General features: G+C 37.6%; 1 protein-coding gene across 1 annotated transcript in view; it reads right to left on the bottom strand.

Moving 5' to 3' along the window:
* GPC5 (glypican 5) overlaps window positions 1-19,777 on the bottom strand; it is a 479,275-nt gene that overhangs the window by 185,140 nt on the left and 274,358 nt on the right. The window lies entirely within an intron of this gene.

Genomic DNA, 19,777 nt, shown 5'->3' with positions numbered 1-19,777 from the left:
AGGAGGAGGAAGAAGAAGAAGAAGAAGAAGAAGAAGAAGAAGAAGAAGAAGAAAGAGAAAGGGGCAGAAGGTTTATTTGAAAAAATTATAGCTTCTCTAATCTGGGGAAGGAAACAGGCATCCAAATCCAAGAGGCACAAAGAACTTCCTTCAAAATCAACAAAAACAGGTCAACACCACAACATATCATAGTAAAATTGGCAAAATACAAAGATAAAGAGAGAATTCTGAAAGCAGCTAGGAACAAACTGGCCTTCACCTACAAAGGTAGACGGAGAAAAGTAATAGCAGACCTGTACACTGAAACTCGGCAGGCCAGAAGGGAGTGGCAGGAAACATTCAACATGCTGAACAGAAAAATATGCAGCCAAGAATCCTTTATCCAGTGAGGATGTCATTCAGAATAGAAGGAGAGATAAAAGCTTTCCCAGACAAACAAAAACCGAAGGCATTCATGACCACTAAACCAGCCCTGCAGGAGATCTTAAGGGGGACTCTGTGAGTGGAAAACAGCAAAACTACAAAAGACCAGAGTTACCACCACAGACATGAAACAAACAGATAAAACAATGACACTAAATCATATCTTTCAATAATTCCTCTGAATGTAAATGGACTGACTGCTCCAGTAAAAAGATACAGGATATCAGAATGGATACAAAACAAGATCCATCTATACACTGCCTACAAGAAACCCATTTGAGACCTGAGGATCCCTGCAGATTGGAAGTGATGTCATGGAGAACCATCTATCATGCTACTGTAACTCAAAAGAAAGCTGGAGTAGCCATACTTGTATCAGACAAACTAGATTTTAAAACAAAGACTGTAACAAGAGATGAATAAGGGCATTATATCATAATTAAGGGATCTACCCATCAAGAAGAGCTAACAATTATAAATGTTTATGCCCCCAATGTGGAGAAACCCAAATATATAAATCAATTAATTACAAACATAAAGAAATGTATAGATAATATACTGTGATTGTAGGGAACTTTAATACTCCACTTACAGCAAAGGACAGATCATCTAAGCGGGAAATCAATAAGGAGACAATGGCTCTGAATCATATTGGACCAGATGGACTTAACAGTTATATTCAGAACTTTTCAACCAAAAGCAGCAAAATACATACGCATTGTTCTTGAGTGCACATAGAACATTCCCCAAAATAGATCACATACTGGGTCACAAAACAGCCCTTAATTAGTATAAAAAGATTGAGATCATACCATGCATATTTTCAGATCAAAATGCTATGAAACTTGAAATCAACCACAAGAAAATATTTGGAAAACCCCCAAAAGCAGGGAGGTTAAAGAACATTCTACTAAAGAATGAATGAGTCAACCCCAGGAAATTAAAGAAGAAATTTAAAAATATATGTAAGCAAATGAAATGAAAACATGACAGTCCAAACCGACTAGAAGGCAGCAAAAGCAGTCCTAAGAGGAAAACACATTGCAATACAGGCCTATCTCAAGAAGCAAGAAAGTCCCCAAATACATAACCCAACCTCACATGTGAAGAAATGAGAAAGGCAGCAGCAAAGAAAGCCCAAAACCAGCAGGAGTAGAGAAATAATAAAGATTAGAGCAGAAATAAACAATATATAATTAAAAAAATGTACAACAGCTCAATGAATCTAAGAGCTGGTTATTTGAAAGAATAAACAAAATTGATAAATCCCTAGCAAGACTTCTCAAAAAGAAAAGAGAGAGGTCCCCAATAGATAAAATCATGAATGAAAGAAGAGAGATCACAGCCAACACCACAGAAGTAAAAACAGCTACTAAAGAACACTATGAAAAATTATATTCCAACAAATTGAACAGTCTGGAAGAAACAGACAAATTCCCAGGTCCTCACACATTACTAAAACTACAACAAGAAGGAATAGAAAAATTGAACAGACTCATAACCAGTGAAGAAATCGAATCAGTTATCAAAAATCTCACAACAAATAAGAGTCTTGGGCCAGATGGCTTCCCAGGGGAATTCTACAAGACATTTAAAGCAGAGTTAATACCTATTCTTCTCAAGCTGTTCCAAAATATAGAAAACAGAAGGAAAGTTTCCAGACTCATTCTATGAAGCCAGCATTAGCTTAATTCCAAAACCGTAGACCCCACTGAAAAGGAGAATTAGAGACCAATATCCCTGATGAACATGGATACAAAAATTCTCAACAAGATATTAGAAAATTGAATTCAACAGTATACTAAAAAGAATTATTCACCATGATCAAGTGGGATTCATTCCTGGGCTGTGCTGCACGGCTGGCTCAATATTTGCAAATCAATCAACAATACATCACATTAAAAGAAGAAAGGATAAGTATTATGTGATCCTGTCAATAGATGCAGAAAAAGTATTTGACAAAATACAGCATAACCCTCAAGAAAGTCAGGATAGAAAGTGCATACCTTAACATCATAAAAGGCATATAGTAAAGGCCCACAGCTAATATCACCTCAATGGAAAAAACAGAACTTTCTCCCTGGAATCAGGAACACAACAGGGACGTCCACTCTCACCACTGTTGTTTAACATAGTGTTGGAAGTCCTAGCCTTAGCAATCAGGCAACAAAACAAAATAAAAGGCATCCAAATTGGCAAAGAAGTTTTACTTTCTGCAGATGACATGATAATCTACATAGAAAACCCAAAAGACTCCAGCAAAGAACCGCTAGAGCTGATACATGAATTCAGCAAAGTTGCAGGATATAAGTCAATGTAGAGAAATTGGTTGCATTTCTATATACCAATAATGAAGCAATAGAAGAGAGATATCAAGGAATTGATCCCATTTACAGTCGCATCAAAAATCATAAAATACCTAGGAATAAACCTAGCCAAAGTGAAATACCTAGAATAGACCTAACCTACAGTAAAAGAATTGTAGGCTGAAAACTATAAAAAACTTATAAAGAAAATTGAAGAAGACACAAAGAAATGGAAAAACATTCCATGTTCATGGATTGGTAGAACAAATATTGTTAAAACGTTGATACTACCGCAAGCAATCTACACATTCAGTGGAATCCCGATCAAAATAGCACCAGCATTCTTTACAGAGCTAGAATAAATAATCCTAAAATTTGTATGGAACCACAAAAGACACCGAATAACAAAAGTAATGTGCTCCGACACTGTCTTGGATATATATATTTAAGGTGGTAATTGAATCAGAGAAATCAATTTCCAGCATGCCTATGTGACAAATGTCCTCAAAAGTAACTCTAGGAAAGAATTTTTCTTTTCCCAGAAATCCGAACTCATTAGCAGTAGAGAAGGTGTGATTAAAAGAAAGGGGGAAAGACATTGCTGTTACCTACACTCATCTTTATGCTAGGAACTGTGAAAAATATGAAAAGAGGAAAAACTGAGAAGTTACAGATATTACCATCACTGGGCCACTTCTGGTTACCAAGGCGTTAAAGGACAGAATGCTTCCTTCCTTATTTCAAGTTTCATAAATGTTAAACTACTTGTAGTTGTTCCATTTCAAAAACCCCTTTTGCTTATACATTAAAATAAGTGTATGTGTTTTGTTTATTTGCATTTTTCTAGCTCTGAATCTTAATTCAGTCAATTCTTTTCACCAATCTTAATATTCCCAAGAAGGCAGTTTAGTAAAGTTGAAAGTAGGTCTGTCCTTTGCTATTTCTGAACAGGGAAAGACTTGTTCTGTATAAAATACATTAGGTAATACCTCCTGTCCTTTAGTTCTAAGGTTTGTTGGCTGATGGCCAGTGTGAGAAAATACCAACAGCAAAGTCAGGTAAAAGGATTCTGTGTATTATTTTCTGGGCTGGGACACCATAGGGAACTCTGTAATATCCCAGTGTGGAAACAGGGACCCTCTATCAAGGGCACTGATGATTGTGATGTGCATTTTAATAAATTATTTGTTGATCAATAAGTGAATGTGAAAATATCACATTCTAATCAGTATTACATACTTGTGATACATTTATGAAGCATTTATATCTTCATCCAAATTAGTGGGGGAACACCATCTGTCCAAACAATATATATTGTTAAACTGGAAGTTTTATAGTGCTTTTGCTGTGTGATCCGATACAGAGAATTCATCCTAATGATCCTTGTGAATACTATAATTCCCAGTTTATAAAGCTGAGAGATTGAATAAAAATGGTTACTAGAAAGTTAGAAGAGTAACATAAGGCAAAGATATTTTTGCTCTGATCTCTCTATGGACACAGACCACTTTCAGTAGGTCAAGAGAATGTTTAGTCTTCTTTTTTCAAAATTGCTAAGCCTGGTAAAATACAATTCAATCAAGTTCGCATGGAGTTTCAGAGGAATTCAGTCGCTAGGTTGTGTTCTCAGAACCCACGGTAAATTTTAGGGTGACTGACCCTTTCGTGATGTGAGGTGATCCATCTGAGGATCGTGGCTGCCAAAAGTTCAGCTCTAAACTTGAAGCTGCCTGGCCAGGTACAAGCCTACATTGCCTTCAACTTTCCCCAAAAGTAATTTCCTGGTGGCTGAAGCCGCCAATAAATCATGAGACATACCTCTGAGCAGCATTTTCCAAAGTGTTTTTAGCAGAAAATCCATAACATATTCAGACAAATATGGGGTCTTGGTTAAATATATATTGAAAATGCTTTTCTTAAAAAGTTGACATATATTTTTAAGTAGCTGGATTTACCAGAGCCTTTGACACACTAATCTGCATAGAAATAACCTGCAATACTCTCAAGGAGATGAATATTATGTGAAGTCCCCCCCCCCAAAAAAAAAAAACCCTGCCTACTACTAACATCTAAAAAGAACACTAGTGAACAGCATAAAGAGGTTTTTAAAACTTCCTTAGATGAATCATGAGGATTCTGTAAACATAGGTATGTGGAACTATGTAGTAGTGACACTATGGGGCGTCTGGGTGGATAGTCGGCCTCAGTCCAGCCCCCAAGCAGTTCTGGCTGCCCTGGTACCAAACTAGTGTGCGAAACAGGAAGCCCAAGTACCTGAGGTCTGGATGAGAACTGGAAGGTGGAAGTCATGGATAGAGCCACTCCCAGAATTATGGTGAGTAGATTAGATGCACTTCTATAAAGGTTTGTTTTAAAGGTTTATTATTTTTGCTTTATCCTTATTTCCAGTAATCTAATTTGATAAATGGGATTTTTGATGGGGCTGCAGATAAATGCAGATATAATATTAATAATGCCAGTGTATTTATCTACATAAAAATTTAAATGGAAGCATTTTGTGCATTCATTAAAAGAATCATAGATTATTACAATTGTCTTGCTGTGCTCTCATGGGAGATATGAAATGCTAGTAATTTAAGATTCAGTGAATAATTGTAAATGCCTGAAATTAAATGTAATTCAGCACATTAATCAAGAAGTTTCTACTGTGGAGCATGGAGGTCATTTCAGTTCAACCAATATTGCCAGATGCTTTATTAGGCACAAGGGATAAGGAGATGAAAGAGACCCAAGGAATTCTCTGGTTAAGCTTCCGGGTTTGTTGGTTACATGCAAATAGTAGAATATTCAAGACCACATAGGGTTGAGGGAAGTGGGTGCCATTCTTTAATCTGGAATGCTACTACCAGGGAGGGCAGGTGAGGAGAAGGGAAACGAGACTGGTGAGTGGGAAGGGGTGGTAACTACACAGATGGCCTTCACACCGTGCTGAGAAGCTTGATTTTTTTTTTTTTTTTTTTCAGAGAGACACAAAGAAAGCAAAGCTGGAGCAGAGAGATCAATATGGAAACAATTCCAATAGTCCGGGCAATGCAGGAGAAAGACTCGCTGTTGATTAACAGGTATTCATCAGGGAACTTATCTGTCCATCGAGACTTAGACTCTAGAGATACTGTGATGAACACAACACATGGTCTTTGCCCTCTTGGCACATACTATCAACACAAAATAGGAGTGACTAATCAAATAACAGAATGTACGCAAAATGCAGTAAAGGAAAAGTTATGGTGTTACTAGTATATACTACAAGGTTACCCAACCTTTTCTACAGAGGCTAGGGGAAGCTTCCCAGAGTTAGTCATCCCAGATAGGAACAAAATGAAGAGTGGCATCAGGGTGTGCTAGATACAGGTGCTGGGAGGCATAGTTAGAAAAGAGCCTACCTTGAGAAAAACCTAACTGACAAGAGTTAAGAAATAGGATTGTAAGCTAAAGGAAACAAGAGAACTCTAGCATGGGTAGAGCGAAGAATTTGAAAGGGAGAGTACAAGGTGGAGGGCAGGGGGAGGGAGAGAGAGAATCTTAACCAGGCTTAAGATCAATACAGCTTGATCTCAAGACCCTGGGATCATGACCTGAGCTGAAATCAAGAGTCAGATGCTCAACCAACTGAGCACCCAGGTGCCCCCTGAGCAAAGAATTTTTAAGAGTGGTGTAAGAGGAGATAAAGTGACAGTAAAGGGCAGATGTGCAAAGTGCTAAAGATCAATAGAAAGGCTTTAGATTTTATTCTAAGGTCAACAGGAAGCCACTGAAGGATTTTAAGCATAATCTGTTTTATACTTTGTTAGGATTATTCTGACTTCTGTGCAGAGAAGAGATGCTAAGATGGTCTGGAAAAGTGAGTGAGTCTACTGTCAGTTCCAACAGTGGAGCTGGGTGTCCAGCTGGTATATACCCAGTGTCTGGCAGTGCTTGTGCACCAAAAACACTGTTTTTGGTGGAAGTTTAGATAAATGAATGAGATTACCTATCTATTCATTTTTATCTGACCCCAAATCTTTTCCAATGAGAAAGTTTACTATCTGTAGAGAAAACAACATCTTTAATGTGGGGTATTTTTGTTTTCTCTGAAGGACCTTGAATCATTAATGATAAAATGTCTTCAGAAAACTTTTAGTGTGTCATGTAGATGACAAATGAAAAGGCACATTGTCCCTCTGAGTTCTCAAAGCCTTAAGAAGCATATGCCAACAAAAAGAACAAACCTATAAATGAACATTATTCCCTGGAATACACTGGGTTTCCTTTTGTAGGAGTCAATTTTCAAAATGATACATTCTAACTTTTTTATAACAGCTTTATTGTTATATAATTGATGTTCCATAAAATTCACCCTTTTGAAATGCGCAGTTTGATGAATTTCACCATGTTGACAGAGACGCGCACCCATCATCATTATGTGATTTTACAATATTTTTATCACTTTCCCCTGCAAGAACAATCCTGTACACATTAGCAGTAATTCTTCATTCCCTCATCCCTCCCCCAATCCCTGGTAACCATTAATTTACTGTCTGTCTCAAAGGATTGTCTATGCTGGACATTCGTGTGACCGGAATCATGTGGAATGTAGTCTTTTGTGACTAACTTCTTTCACATAGCATATTGTTTTCAAGGTTCAGTCATACTGTAGCATGTAACAATGCTTCATTCCTATTTTATTATAAAAAAAGCCTTCCAGGGGTGCCTGGGTGACTCAGTAGGTTAAGCATCTGACTTCGGCTCAGGTCTGATCTTGACATTTGTGGGTTCAAGTTCTGCGTCAGGCTCTGTGCTGACAACTTGGAGTCTGGAGCCTGCTTCAGACTCTGCATCTCCCTCTCTCTGCCCCTCCCCTACTCACACTGTGTGCATGTCTCTCTCTCTCAAAAATAAACCTTAATTTTTTAGAAATTCTATATGGCTATATGACATTTTATGTATCCATTCAGCAAAGTGATGAATATTCAGGTCATTTCCACTTTTTGGCTATTGTAAGTAGAGCCACCATGAATATGTATATATGTTTTTTAATAAGTATATGAATTAAGTTGTTTTGGGTATCCACCTTAGACTGGAATGGCTAGGTCATGCAGTAATTCTGTGTTTAACTCTATAAAGAATTGCCTAATTTCTCTCAAGTGGTTGCACCATTTTACAGTCCCTCTGGCAATGCATGAGTGCCCAAATTTCTCCATGGCCTCACCAGCACTACGACTGGTGATTGTTTATATTATAGCCATCCTAGACGTGTGAAGTGGTATCTCATTGTCTTGTTGTGGTTTGATTTACGTATCCCTAATTACTAACTGTGTAGAACATGTTTCGATATGTTCTATTAGCTATACCTTCTTTGGAGAACACCTTAACTCTTTGCCTATTTTTATTAGGTTATTTTTTATTGATGTGTTGCCTAATTGTATTAATTAGTGCCTTTATGTAAACATTAGCTTGGGGAGTATGATACGTGAGAGATGTCTTATTTGTGAATTTAAAGCAAATATTTCTAGTAACTCCATCATATTCTTGGAATTACATAATAGTTCTAACATTTATTCTGTTTTATCCCTGATTTGTATTTGTTTTCTATTATGTACAGATATTAATTTTTTTACATGTATGTTGATGCTCCTTAGCATATTCCTAACAGATGGTCCTCATGAATACAACCTTTATTAACATAAGGTATACCTCTTCATTAAAAAAAAAAAAAGGTATACCTCTTCATTTCTTTTTTCTTTTTTTTTTTTTTTTTTTTTTTTTTTTTTTTTTTTTTTTTTTTTTTTTTTCCTTTTATGTTTCCAGCTTTTGTTGGTTTCCTGTACTCATCCTCTGGAAATAACCTCTCCAACTCTTGCCTGACATGTTTAGGTGAGCTGATCCCAGTTATGGCTCCAGGGTGGGAAAATGACCCAACGGTGGCCCAGCAGGGGGCCAATAGATACCTCCGGGAGAAGAAAAGGCCCAAAATCATAGTGATGAGCAAGAGAATAGGGACTTTAGATCAATAAGAAATAAGTCCTATTTTTTTCTAGCTGGTTCAACGAGAAGGTGATGACTCCGGAAGTTTTATGGCCTATGTTGTTACCGCCGGGAGACAGCCTACCAGAGAACCAAACCAAGGTAGACAAAAGCGTCATTGAGAAGTAGGCAAGAAGCCTGACAACATTTATGAGGAACTATATCAAATCAGACCTGCGGTTATCTGTACCATTTGACCTTTTAGTTATATGGTCTAATATCCACTCCTTTCCTTAGGAGGTTTTCAATGAATTTGAGGTTCTGTCACTTTCCACCAAAAATAAATTGCCCATTATAAGCAAAAATGTTTTCAGTGTCTTTTTTTCTCAATGCATTAAAGTATAGTTTTCAAAAAGATAAAAAATATGCCTCTAAAACTAATATATAAAAAGCTATTGTGAAAGTCTTATTCAATTCCTTAATGAGGGAAGAAGCAACGCAATAAAGCTGCTAGAAAGAGATTAGCATTACGGTCGCTGAAAAAAGAACAGTGGTATAGTATTCTAATGTTAGAATAATAAAAGATAATGTTAATATTTTTCAGGTAAATAAAATAATGGCTTTTGGTTTTTTTCTCAATCAGACAAAAACAGCTTGTAATTCAATAGGGCAAAAATTATTTACAATGTGTTCATCTTCTGCAAATTAATATCTAACTTTACAGAGCACAGCATAGCCTTTATAGTGAGTAAAGCAGTAAGTAAAAAAGAAAATTACATGTACATAGTGATGACTCAGGTGCTTTGTCCTATTAAACTTTCAATTTTTTGGATATATTTTTGAGAAATACTCAGAATTTTTTTAATGTTTTATTTATTTTTGAGATAGAGACACCGTGAGCAGGGGAGGGTCAGAGAGAGAGGGAGACACAGAATCTGAAACAGGCTCCAGGCTCTGAACTATTCCTCAGCACAGAGCCCAATGCGGGGCTCGAACCCATGAACCATGAGATCATGACTTGAACCGAAGTCAGACGCCTAACCGACTGAGCCACCCAGGCGCCCCAAGAAATACTTAGAATTTCTGAGGGGAATTATAACCACATAGTGTTTGGCACTCTAGGAGATTATTGTTACAGTCCTCCTCCATCCACTTGGATGATAAAGGTTTCCTACCCCTAGATCAAACCTGGAGGTCACCTGGGCAATCACAGCCCCTTCCCCAGTGTGGCATCCATTATCACATCAGCTGCTGATTGATGGAGTGACGGGAGATCTTCCTCAAATCATACTGTCCATATCGCACAGATAGAGACAGCTCAAAGGTCATTGAAGAATTTAGGACATAGCTTAACACTGGCCCTCATACCCACCATGCACCTTCCCTGACTTTCTGTTTCTGTCCCTTTTTGCATTCGCCTTGAGTGGTTTTGTAACAGTCGCAGTAGCAACTGCCACAGTGTCTCGTCTGCTTATTCTAGTCACCAAATAAACACAGAGAGTACCTGAAAATGGAAGAAAGAAACCGGAAGCTTCAGTTTTTAAAATTGGGAGGTTCTAGCTGTCTAAAATGACATTTGCTGAAGAGTCAGATGTCAGACCCCTCCACTCTGGTCCATTCTGGCCCTAAGGGCACAGTCCAAGGAGAAAAGTGGGAGTGGGGCAAAGACCCCATGGTTAGACTGAACATTCCTGAGATGTGAAGGCTTTGAAAAGTCCTCTGATTTCTTCCATAGTTGTTAAATGTGAAAACTGAGAAGTGAGTAGAGACCCTACTCTGGGCCTCTCCTAATGCATCTCAGATCCTTCCCTATACACATTCAAGGGCAGGTAGAAACATTCCAAGGGAAGCCCTAAGAGAGTCTTCTCTGGTCATCATCAGCTGGATTAGGTCTTCAAAGACACGAAATGAAAAGTTTATGGACGAAGTGGCCAGCCTGGGGAGGTGCAACCCTTCACTGCGCAGCTTCCCGAATAAGAACGATTACAGATATAGAGAGACATTTCCCTGCTTCATTCTTGGGGTAGCCAAGGAGGGTCTCAGGTGCCCAGAGCTGCTAAGCATCTGCCCCGGCCTGCAGAGCCTAGTCTATGCCACCAGGGCCATGTGATATGACCAGTGACTTTGTGGACTAAGATGTGGCAAAGCGTGGTAGGCACTGTCTTCTGGTCCCTTCTACCACCTCTACCGAGGTGTGCCCTGGATTTTAGGCACTTGGGACATTCTGGGCAGGACTCTCACTTCAGGGCTGTGTGCTTTGTTGTGGCCACAGAGTCATGGCAACCTGAGGTGTGCCATCAGTGGCTGTGAGGTCCACAGAAGTTCCACTGATGGCCATGGTGCTCTATGTAGTGCTGACCTTGGAGGCTCCTTGCCCAGCAAGGGGGTTGTGCCAGGGGAATGGCCAGGCCCAGCAGCCTAAGGAACACTGTGAGACAGGGTGGCTTTTATAGTCAGGATGGGATTTCATGGTTAAAATTTTTTGTTATGGGGCACCTAGGTGTCTCAGTTGGTTAGGCGTCCCACCTCGGCTCAGGTCGTGATCTCATGGTTCATGAGTTCAAGCCTCACATCGGGCCCGCTGGTGTCAGCATGGAGCTAGCTTCGTATCCTCTGTGCCCTTCTCTCTCTGCCCCTCCCCCGCTCGTGCTCTCTACCTCAAAAATAAACTTAAAAAAAAAAAAAACACCAAAAACGTGTTATTATGCAAGGTGAAACAAAGTACTGGCCACTAGAATGTCTGTCCTTCTAGATTAAAAATATGAAATTGAGAATATTTGCTATTTTGTAAGAGTTATGAGACCTTAATCAACTATTTTGGAAGCAAACTTTAAGACTTTCTATATGACATAGTAAACATGAAGACCACGAATGAAGGGTTAGGAAGATGCCACTCTTTCCTTGAACTTAATTAAATGAGACACTTACAGGAAGCATGGGAAAGAGAAAAATCTAAATGCTTACAAGTTCAGATGATGGTTGACATTATAAACCAAATTAACTCCTTAGAAAGGGCATCAAAGCAAATTCAACAAAAAAGCAACCAAAAGAGCCTTCAAAATCCAGCTGAAGAATGGAGAAAAGCTTCAGACAGCACTAACGAAACCTTTAGAAGTTTACTTTTGGAAGTAAATTCTAGTTTTTAGAAAAGCATAATATTGCTTTCATGCAAATCTCAAAAACAGAAGCATAGAGTGGGCAAATTTACTAAAGAGAAAAAATAACATAACACTCTGCCCACAGAGTGAGTCCTTAGTAATAAGAGAGTCAGATCAAGCCTCTGGGGGACACTTGGCTAGCAATGAGCGATTGGACTGCTGTTCGTGGGGAAGGCAGTATGGACTGTGCGAACATGAAACTGGATATAATGAAGACATAAGAAAATGGAGGCCTCTTAACTGGTGAAGCCAAAGGATTGCTGATTTATGGCGACCGAGTTTAGTACCAGTTTACAAACTCTTGAAGAACACAAGTGTACATAAAATCAACTGCAGAGGCTAAGATTATCAATGCACTTAAAAAATCATTTGAAAACTTTCCAAGCTTTCTTGCTTTGCTGCATTCAGAAAACACTCACGTAGATAGGGAGAGGCAAAAAATCCAACAGAAATATCATATTCCTCTTGACCTTAATCAATAAAAGGAAACAAATTTTTACATAGTATCCAATTTAGAGAGAATTTACTCTATTTGAGGTAAGGAGAATCATTCCCAACCACCCCAAAAACATCAGTGATGGATATGAAGTGTTACACACCTCAAAATTCAATCAAAAATACTTCAGAAAATTTAAAAAAGAATCGCTGGATAATATTAAAACAGCCATATTCCCAGGAGACAAAAGCTCATGTTACTTAGATAAGAGTCTGCTCTCGCAGAGAAACATCAATAACTTAACAAAGCAAATGCATACATGACACAAAAATTGAATGAGGAAGAAACTAAAGGTTCAGACACCTGTCTGCCCATTGCTCATTTTCCAGAAAAAGTGCATTCGGCAGAGGCCTGAGACCACAGGCAGGAATCTTCCAGATGCCAGATCCCTGAAGAAGGAGGAGCATTTGGCTGTTATAGTGAGAAAATGAGAAGATCCATGCCCTGTATCCACCACTTGTTGACCCCCAGGATTCCTCTCACCTGGTGAACTGCAGCCTGACTCTGCAAGTTCTCCAGAAGAGCCAGACAGAGCTGTGCAATTAACATAGTGATGCTAACGAGAAAACCTATAAAGAAATAGGAATGAGTAGTCTGGAAAGAAGATGTTGGGAAATCAGTAAAAAAAAAAATAATAATAAGGCTTCAAATATCTGAAATTTAAGATGGCCAAGACTTAGTCCCTATCTTCAGAGCATTACAATCTATAGCACCATGAATTTTCAAACACCTAGAACTATCCACAAGCGTGACGGGCCACCCTTCCAGGAAATCTTTGTCCAGATTTCCCTTTATAGACCTTCAGATCTTTACAAGGCACTTAATTATTCCTCTTTTAGGAAATTAGGTAGAAATAAAGAATCATTGTTATCAGTACTTATTTGTAAGTAAGTCAGACTACAGTCTTTCTCAGAAAGATAAAATCACAAATCAATCATCCAACATTTGATGCAATACCAAAGCTTTAGGGACTATTTATCTTTAAATTATGCAAGCCTATTATCTAATGTGTTTCTTTAAACAATTTGGGCTTACCTCATGTAAGGTGCATGGGTCGTGACCGGCCCTCACCACTGGAAATCATTTCACCCTCCAGAGACATTATCAAAGGGCCAAAGTGGACCTCCCCTTCCCTCATGATCCACAAGTGCATGGGGCAAATCTCCAAAAGGTGAAGGATTCAGATCTAATCAAGCATGTGAAGAAAATTCTTACCAGCAAAGGTCAATCAAGTTATAGAACTATCTCGATATATTGTAGTATTTATTTGAGTAGAAAATCACTGGACAATAGAACCTTTGACTCACCTCTGGTCAGAAAATGTTTGCCTCTTTCCACATCTGAAAAGAGCTCAATGGGCCAGCACTACCCACTAATTAGTGCTACATACCACTGTCACCATTCTGTAACAGCAAGCTCCCTATCACTACCTAGTGTACAGAATTCAGCAGATAAAACATTTTGAAGTGATCTTTGCATAAGATGATAACTTGGATTTGATGGCCTCTCATGATCTAATGAAATCTTCCTGTCTTTCTCCATTAGCTTATAGATTTTTCTGCTTTTGGTTGGCCCACTATGATTAGATTTTTTTCTGAGATGTCTTTTACCCTAGAAACTGTATCTTTCCCATTCAGTTATTATTAATTTAATTCTTATGCCTTTCCATTTTCCCTTGGGGAATTTTGGTTTTACTTCTCAGAAGAACGAATCCATCTGAATAACATACGAATTCCAAGTTAAACATTATCCCTCTATGTAAGTTAAATAAAAATTAGGCAAAGGTTAAAATTATATCTTTAAATATATGATGGATGTACTTTCAATGAAGTTTTGCCCAACTACCCGTACAAATGTGTCCATAGATAGTTGATTTATAACCCTGAGTCACAGTCTTTTATTCTGTGGCAGACAAATGCAAAAATGTACATGAATGAAAACTCATAAAAAGAAAAGTTTGCTTCACACATAACACCATCTTGGGGAACGTTGGAGGTGGTCATTGAGAGCACATAACTGTTGACTGATACGTGAGCTGGACTCAGACAAATGGAGGCTCCTGACCCTCTCCTCTGTCCTTGGAATGTACATTTCTTCCACCACCCCCACACTAGGAACCATATCAAGGATGCAGCCTTGAGAGAGTAATGTGTCACCTCAATCTTACTTGCCCTACAATCCCTATTATACAAAATCATATAACACGGTGATTTTTAGGAAACTGTATAAAATAGAACAAAATTAGTGCCTTACCGGAAATAATGCAGCCTACTATTTTAATTTTCCTTTCAATTTATGTGGGAGAATATCATTGAGAGACCTAAAAACATATGGTTAATTTATTATGCTTTCATGCTACAGATAACAGATAAATGTGAATGTGGATAGAGGAAGTGATGAGATATTAGTTATCTCAATACCATAGTTTAATTAGAGTGCACTAGTGTGTACAATTCACCTTAAACTCCATTTTGATAGGTATTAAAATTGAATTGAATAGCTATTCTAAAGTAATTTGAATGCAACCAGCTGAATCTCTACTAATAGTGAATAGGTAAGAGATGTGAAAACTGATTATCTATTTAAAAATACAAATTAGGACTTTTACCGTTGGAAATTATGTTTCTAAACCCTTATGGACTTTAAAAAAAAAAAAAAAAGCTTTTTGTGGTAGTAATTCCCAAGATAGCAACAACGTACGAGGCTCTTGAATTTCCCTCCTCCCACAGATGCACCAAATGTACAACTACCCATAGAGAAATTTCCTCTGAAAGAAAGCTAGAAACTAGCTGAGCACGCTGGGTGAATGAGAAAACACCCACTGAAATAGGCAAGAAAGGCTGAGATGCACGCTTATCATAAATCCCACCCTCAGGAAAGGGCCATACAACCCAGAGAGAAACCCCAACTCCCAGCTGTGAAAACAAAGCATACCAAAATTTATGAGATCCAGCAAAAGCAGTGCTACTTGCTAAGTTTATAGTGATAAATACCTATATTAAGGGGGGGGAAAGTCACCAATAAACAACCTAACTTTACACCTCAAGGAACCAGAGGAAAAAAGAGAATAAACTAAGCCCAAAATTACCAGAAGAAAAGAAACAACAAAGCAGATCAAAAGCAGAAATAAATGAAACGGAAACCATACAAACAACAGAAAATAGCAGTGATGTTAAGAGCTGATTTCTAAAAAGATAAAAAAAATAATGTACTAATCTTTAGCTAGATAAAGAAAAAAGTAAGGACTCAAATAAATAAAATGGTAAGTCAAAGAGGAGACATTACAACTGACATCACAGAATCCAAAGGGTCTGCTAGAATCCATAGAGACTGCTTTGAACAATTATATGCAAACAAACTGGATACTGTAAAATAAACAGGTAAATTCCTAGAAACATAGAACCTATCAAAACATGAAATCATGTTTCAAAATCATGAAAATAATAGAAAATCTGAACAGATCAATATTAAGGAGACTGAAATCAGTGATTTAAAAATTAAGAACGAAAATAAAAGCCCAGTACTAAATGATTTCACTGGTGAATTCTACCTAATATTTAAATAAAAATGTGATTTTGTCATTTATATGTCAATAAAGCTGAAAAAATCCATTTTGTTTCTAAAATTGTATAGAATCAATGTTCAGTTGAGTTTCTTAGTAATATTTGTTCCATTTAGAAGATGTTGAACCACTGAAATTAACACAGGTTCTGGGCTCTATTAAGAAGTTATAATATTAAGTTATATTAATAAATAATGTACTATATATAATTAATAGCAAAAATAAAGTTATATTTTATAAAATGAATGATTTCCTCACAAGAAATCATTAAATGATTTCTTAACATTAAGAATGATTACAAAGTTATTTTATCTATTAATTGTTAATTAATACCATTTAATTAATATTAAAGCACATTATAGAATTACATAATGTTTTCTGAAAATTCCAGGTTTTTCTTTTTTTAATATATTTAAATGTTTTATTTATTTCTGAGACAGAGAGACAGCGTAAGCAGGGGAGGGTCAGAGAGAGAGGGAGACATGGAATCTGAAACAGGCTCCAGGCTCTGAGCTAGCTGTCAGCACAGAGCCCGACGCGGGGATCGAAGCCATGAACCGCGAGATCATGACCTAAGCGAAAGTCGGACGCTTAACCGACTAAGCCACCCAGGCGCCCCCAGGTTTTTCTTATTTAAGGAAATTCTTTACAATTCTTTGCTTGCATTAAATGACAATTCATAATAATTTTTTTCAACTCTATACCACATTAGGAAAAGTATTTTTGCCTTGGAAGCATTTAAAACACCTGGGTGGCTCAGTCGGTTGAGCGTCCAACTTCGCTCAGGTCATGATCTCATGGTTCGTCGGGCTCTGTGCTGACAACGAGTTCGGAGCCTGAAGCCTGCTTCAGATTCTGTGTCTCCCTCTCTCTCTGACCCTCCGCTGCTCACACTGTCTCTCTCTCTCTCTCTCTTTCTCTCTCTCTCTCTCTCAGAAATAAATAAAACATTAAAAAAATTTTTAACATAATTTCAACTTTAAAAAAGACACCAGAGAAATCAACAAAGCATTCACAAATAATGTGATAATAATTAGTAGGATTTAAACATTTAACATGTAGAAGACAGTAATCTAGGTGTGAAAGCTCATTTTATGATGAGAACTCAATGATGTAGGTATTATTGCCCCACTTCACCAAAGAGGAGACTAAGGTAAGGAGAGACTAAATAATCAAGTGCCCAAACTCATACCCAGTAAGCGAGAACACCTGTGAAATCCAGTCTGCCAGCAGAGGCAGCGTTTTAATGTCGACACTTTGTTGGCTCTCTGTTAATGCTCTATGAAATTAAGTATTGTCTTAATCCCCAGAATAATTATAAAATGAAAATACCCGATTGTGAATTAAATTTTGTTTCTCTAATGTCTGATTCAGCAGCAGAGACTCATGATTTTCCTCAGGAAACTGAGAACATTTTTTTTTTCCAGTTGAAATTCATCCAACGGAAATATGATACAGCAGATACCTCTATGGAGTTCTCAAAGTGAAAATGTGTATTTACTGAGGACTAGGCTTGGAAGTCCTAGATCTCAGAGATTGCTTTGGGAATGTGAGAAAGTCGTTATTTGCTGGCTCTCCAGTAATTTAGTTTGAATTTGTTAAACTCATTGATGTGTGAACTGGTTATCGAAGCTTGATAAACAGCTTATAAATCACTTTGAACTTGGCAGAAATAAATATTAATGAGTCAATTTTCAAGGAATTTAAAGTCAGTAGTATCTCCTTCTGTTGCCATAAGTTAAAAAAGAGAATCTCGGTTGTCTTATTTAGAAAGGATCTAACAACTTATTAGTAATGATTGATGTTTCTCAAGGCGGTCCTAGGACTACTGATTGTATCAAATCAAACGATTTGCCTAAAAGAAAAAAAAAATGTTCTTTGTAAATCCACCATGGAGTTTCATATGACAAAAGTTTTGTTTAAAACTTCTTTATAAAACACAAGTATGATGATGATTCTAATCCTTTGAGATTCTAAAGTAACCTGCTTCCCCAAGGTTTGCTCAAGGCTGGACTTAGACTAGGGAAAGAAAACAAGCAAGCATTTCAGGTACTGGTGTCTACAAATGTCAGAGCCTTACTGGCATTTACCCACTTGAACCATTTCTACCTTCTCCACACAGGACAAAACAGAATCAAACGGTTTTAGTAGCTGTCCCAGGCCACATGACAAGTGAGGAGCAAACTCAGAATTTGAGAACAGATTTATTGAAGTATGAGCCTGTGTTAGTTTTGCATTTGAAATAGGAAAAATAAATAATTTTCTATGTGACAAATTTTAAGGATACAAAATGACCCTCCAGTTTTCCAAAATACATAGTATAAGGAAGGAATCTTAGAAACCTACTACTTATGTATAATAGAAAATTCTGGCCCTTTGAGATTACATGGCATGCCCCCAAATTAATATCAAATCTGGACTTGATTTCAGAGCTCTTGTGCCTGTTTTCCCTTCTGGAGATACTCAATATCATAATACTAATATTTGTTTCCTGGATCTAAGGGTTATTTCTCATCACTATGAAATCCTTGAAACCTTAGAAGTCTTTTATACCTCACTTTGAGTTGGTTTATTATATCTCTTCCAAAAGTTCTAGTAGTTATCTGATCTCCAGGAAGGGACAGATTGCAGAAAGATCCAGACCACTGCATATGACTGGGAATTTTGTTCACTATATAAGGAGATCCAGCTGAATAACTCAAGAAATGGGAGCTGAAATCCAACTCACTCTCTACCCACTGAGCCATATAATGGTGGGGCATCCCCCGAAAGAGGACACCATGTCTAACCTGCAAAAGGCCACCTTACAGGCTCACACAGGCCCGGCAAAGACCCTGAAAGTTAGGAAGAAAAGGGGAAGAGATGATTGGGCGCCAAGATTTTGAATCCAATGTCTACTGGAAATTAATTAAAAAGACTGTCTTCTAAGGCTAACAATTAGGATGTTTATTAAATCAGTAAATTAGGTGCCAGTGTGGGGAGAGGTGTTCTCTCAGCACAGAGGAGTATAATTTTGTTTCAGGAGAAATGATTTAGGATAAACATCAGCAACGTGTCCTCCTTCGCTATATGGGATATGAGAATGTTACTAAGAAGCCTGTGAATATGTAAGAAAATGGCTCTACAGAAGATGGGAAAAATAGAAAACTCTTGTGCCCTTTTACTGAAAGATTTTGTTTCAAAAAACTTCCTAAAATCTTCTTGGAATAAAACACCATGATGTTGCATACACCACATTTTCAAAAATCATTACACCATCACTATGACAGATTCTGAAGAGTGTCTGAAGAAACACTTTTGAACATTAAGCTGTCAAGTTTTCATTTAATGAAAATATAATTGGCATTTCTAATTTGGTGTTGAAAACCTTTGAAATGCTAATAATAACTACCCTTTTTTTTTTTTTTAGTAAAAGGCACCATCCTAGGTAGTTTGCATACATTTTCTATCTTCCCAAAAAAGAATACTCCAAAAGCTATGTGTTACTATGCTCTTTTTATCAATGAGGAAACAGACTCAATGAGTCTAAGGCATCTGAGAATTATTGGCAGAATGCAGATTCAAATCCAGGTGGGTCCTGATGTTAAACCTGAGTTCTCTCTACCTCACTGAACTAATCCTACGAGAAGGCTTCTACTTAGAAAGGGGAAAGTAGCTAACCAAAATTTTACTGTTAGGTATAAAAAATGTATCTTTTTTTTGAGAGATAGAGAAAGAGAGAACAGAGAGGAGGGGCTGAGAGCCTCTCAAGCAGGTTCTGTACTGTCAGCACAGAGCCCAGGGTAGAGCCTGATCCCATGAACTATAAGATCATGACCTGAGCCAAAACTGAGTTTAACGATTAACCGACTGAGCCACCCAGGCACCC

This window comes from Hyaena hyaena, unplaced genomic scaffold, assembly GCF_003009895.1.
Source record: "Hyaena hyaena isolate Hyena2069 unplaced genomic scaffold, ASM300989v1 scaffold_802, whole genome shotgun sequence".
In the NCBI taxonomy this organism is placed as follows: Eukaryota; Metazoa; Chordata; class Mammalia; order Carnivora; family Hyaenidae; genus Hyaena; species Hyaena hyaena.
Note: the sequence above shows the minus strand (reverse complement) of the source record. Positions and strands in the feature narration are given on the sequence as shown.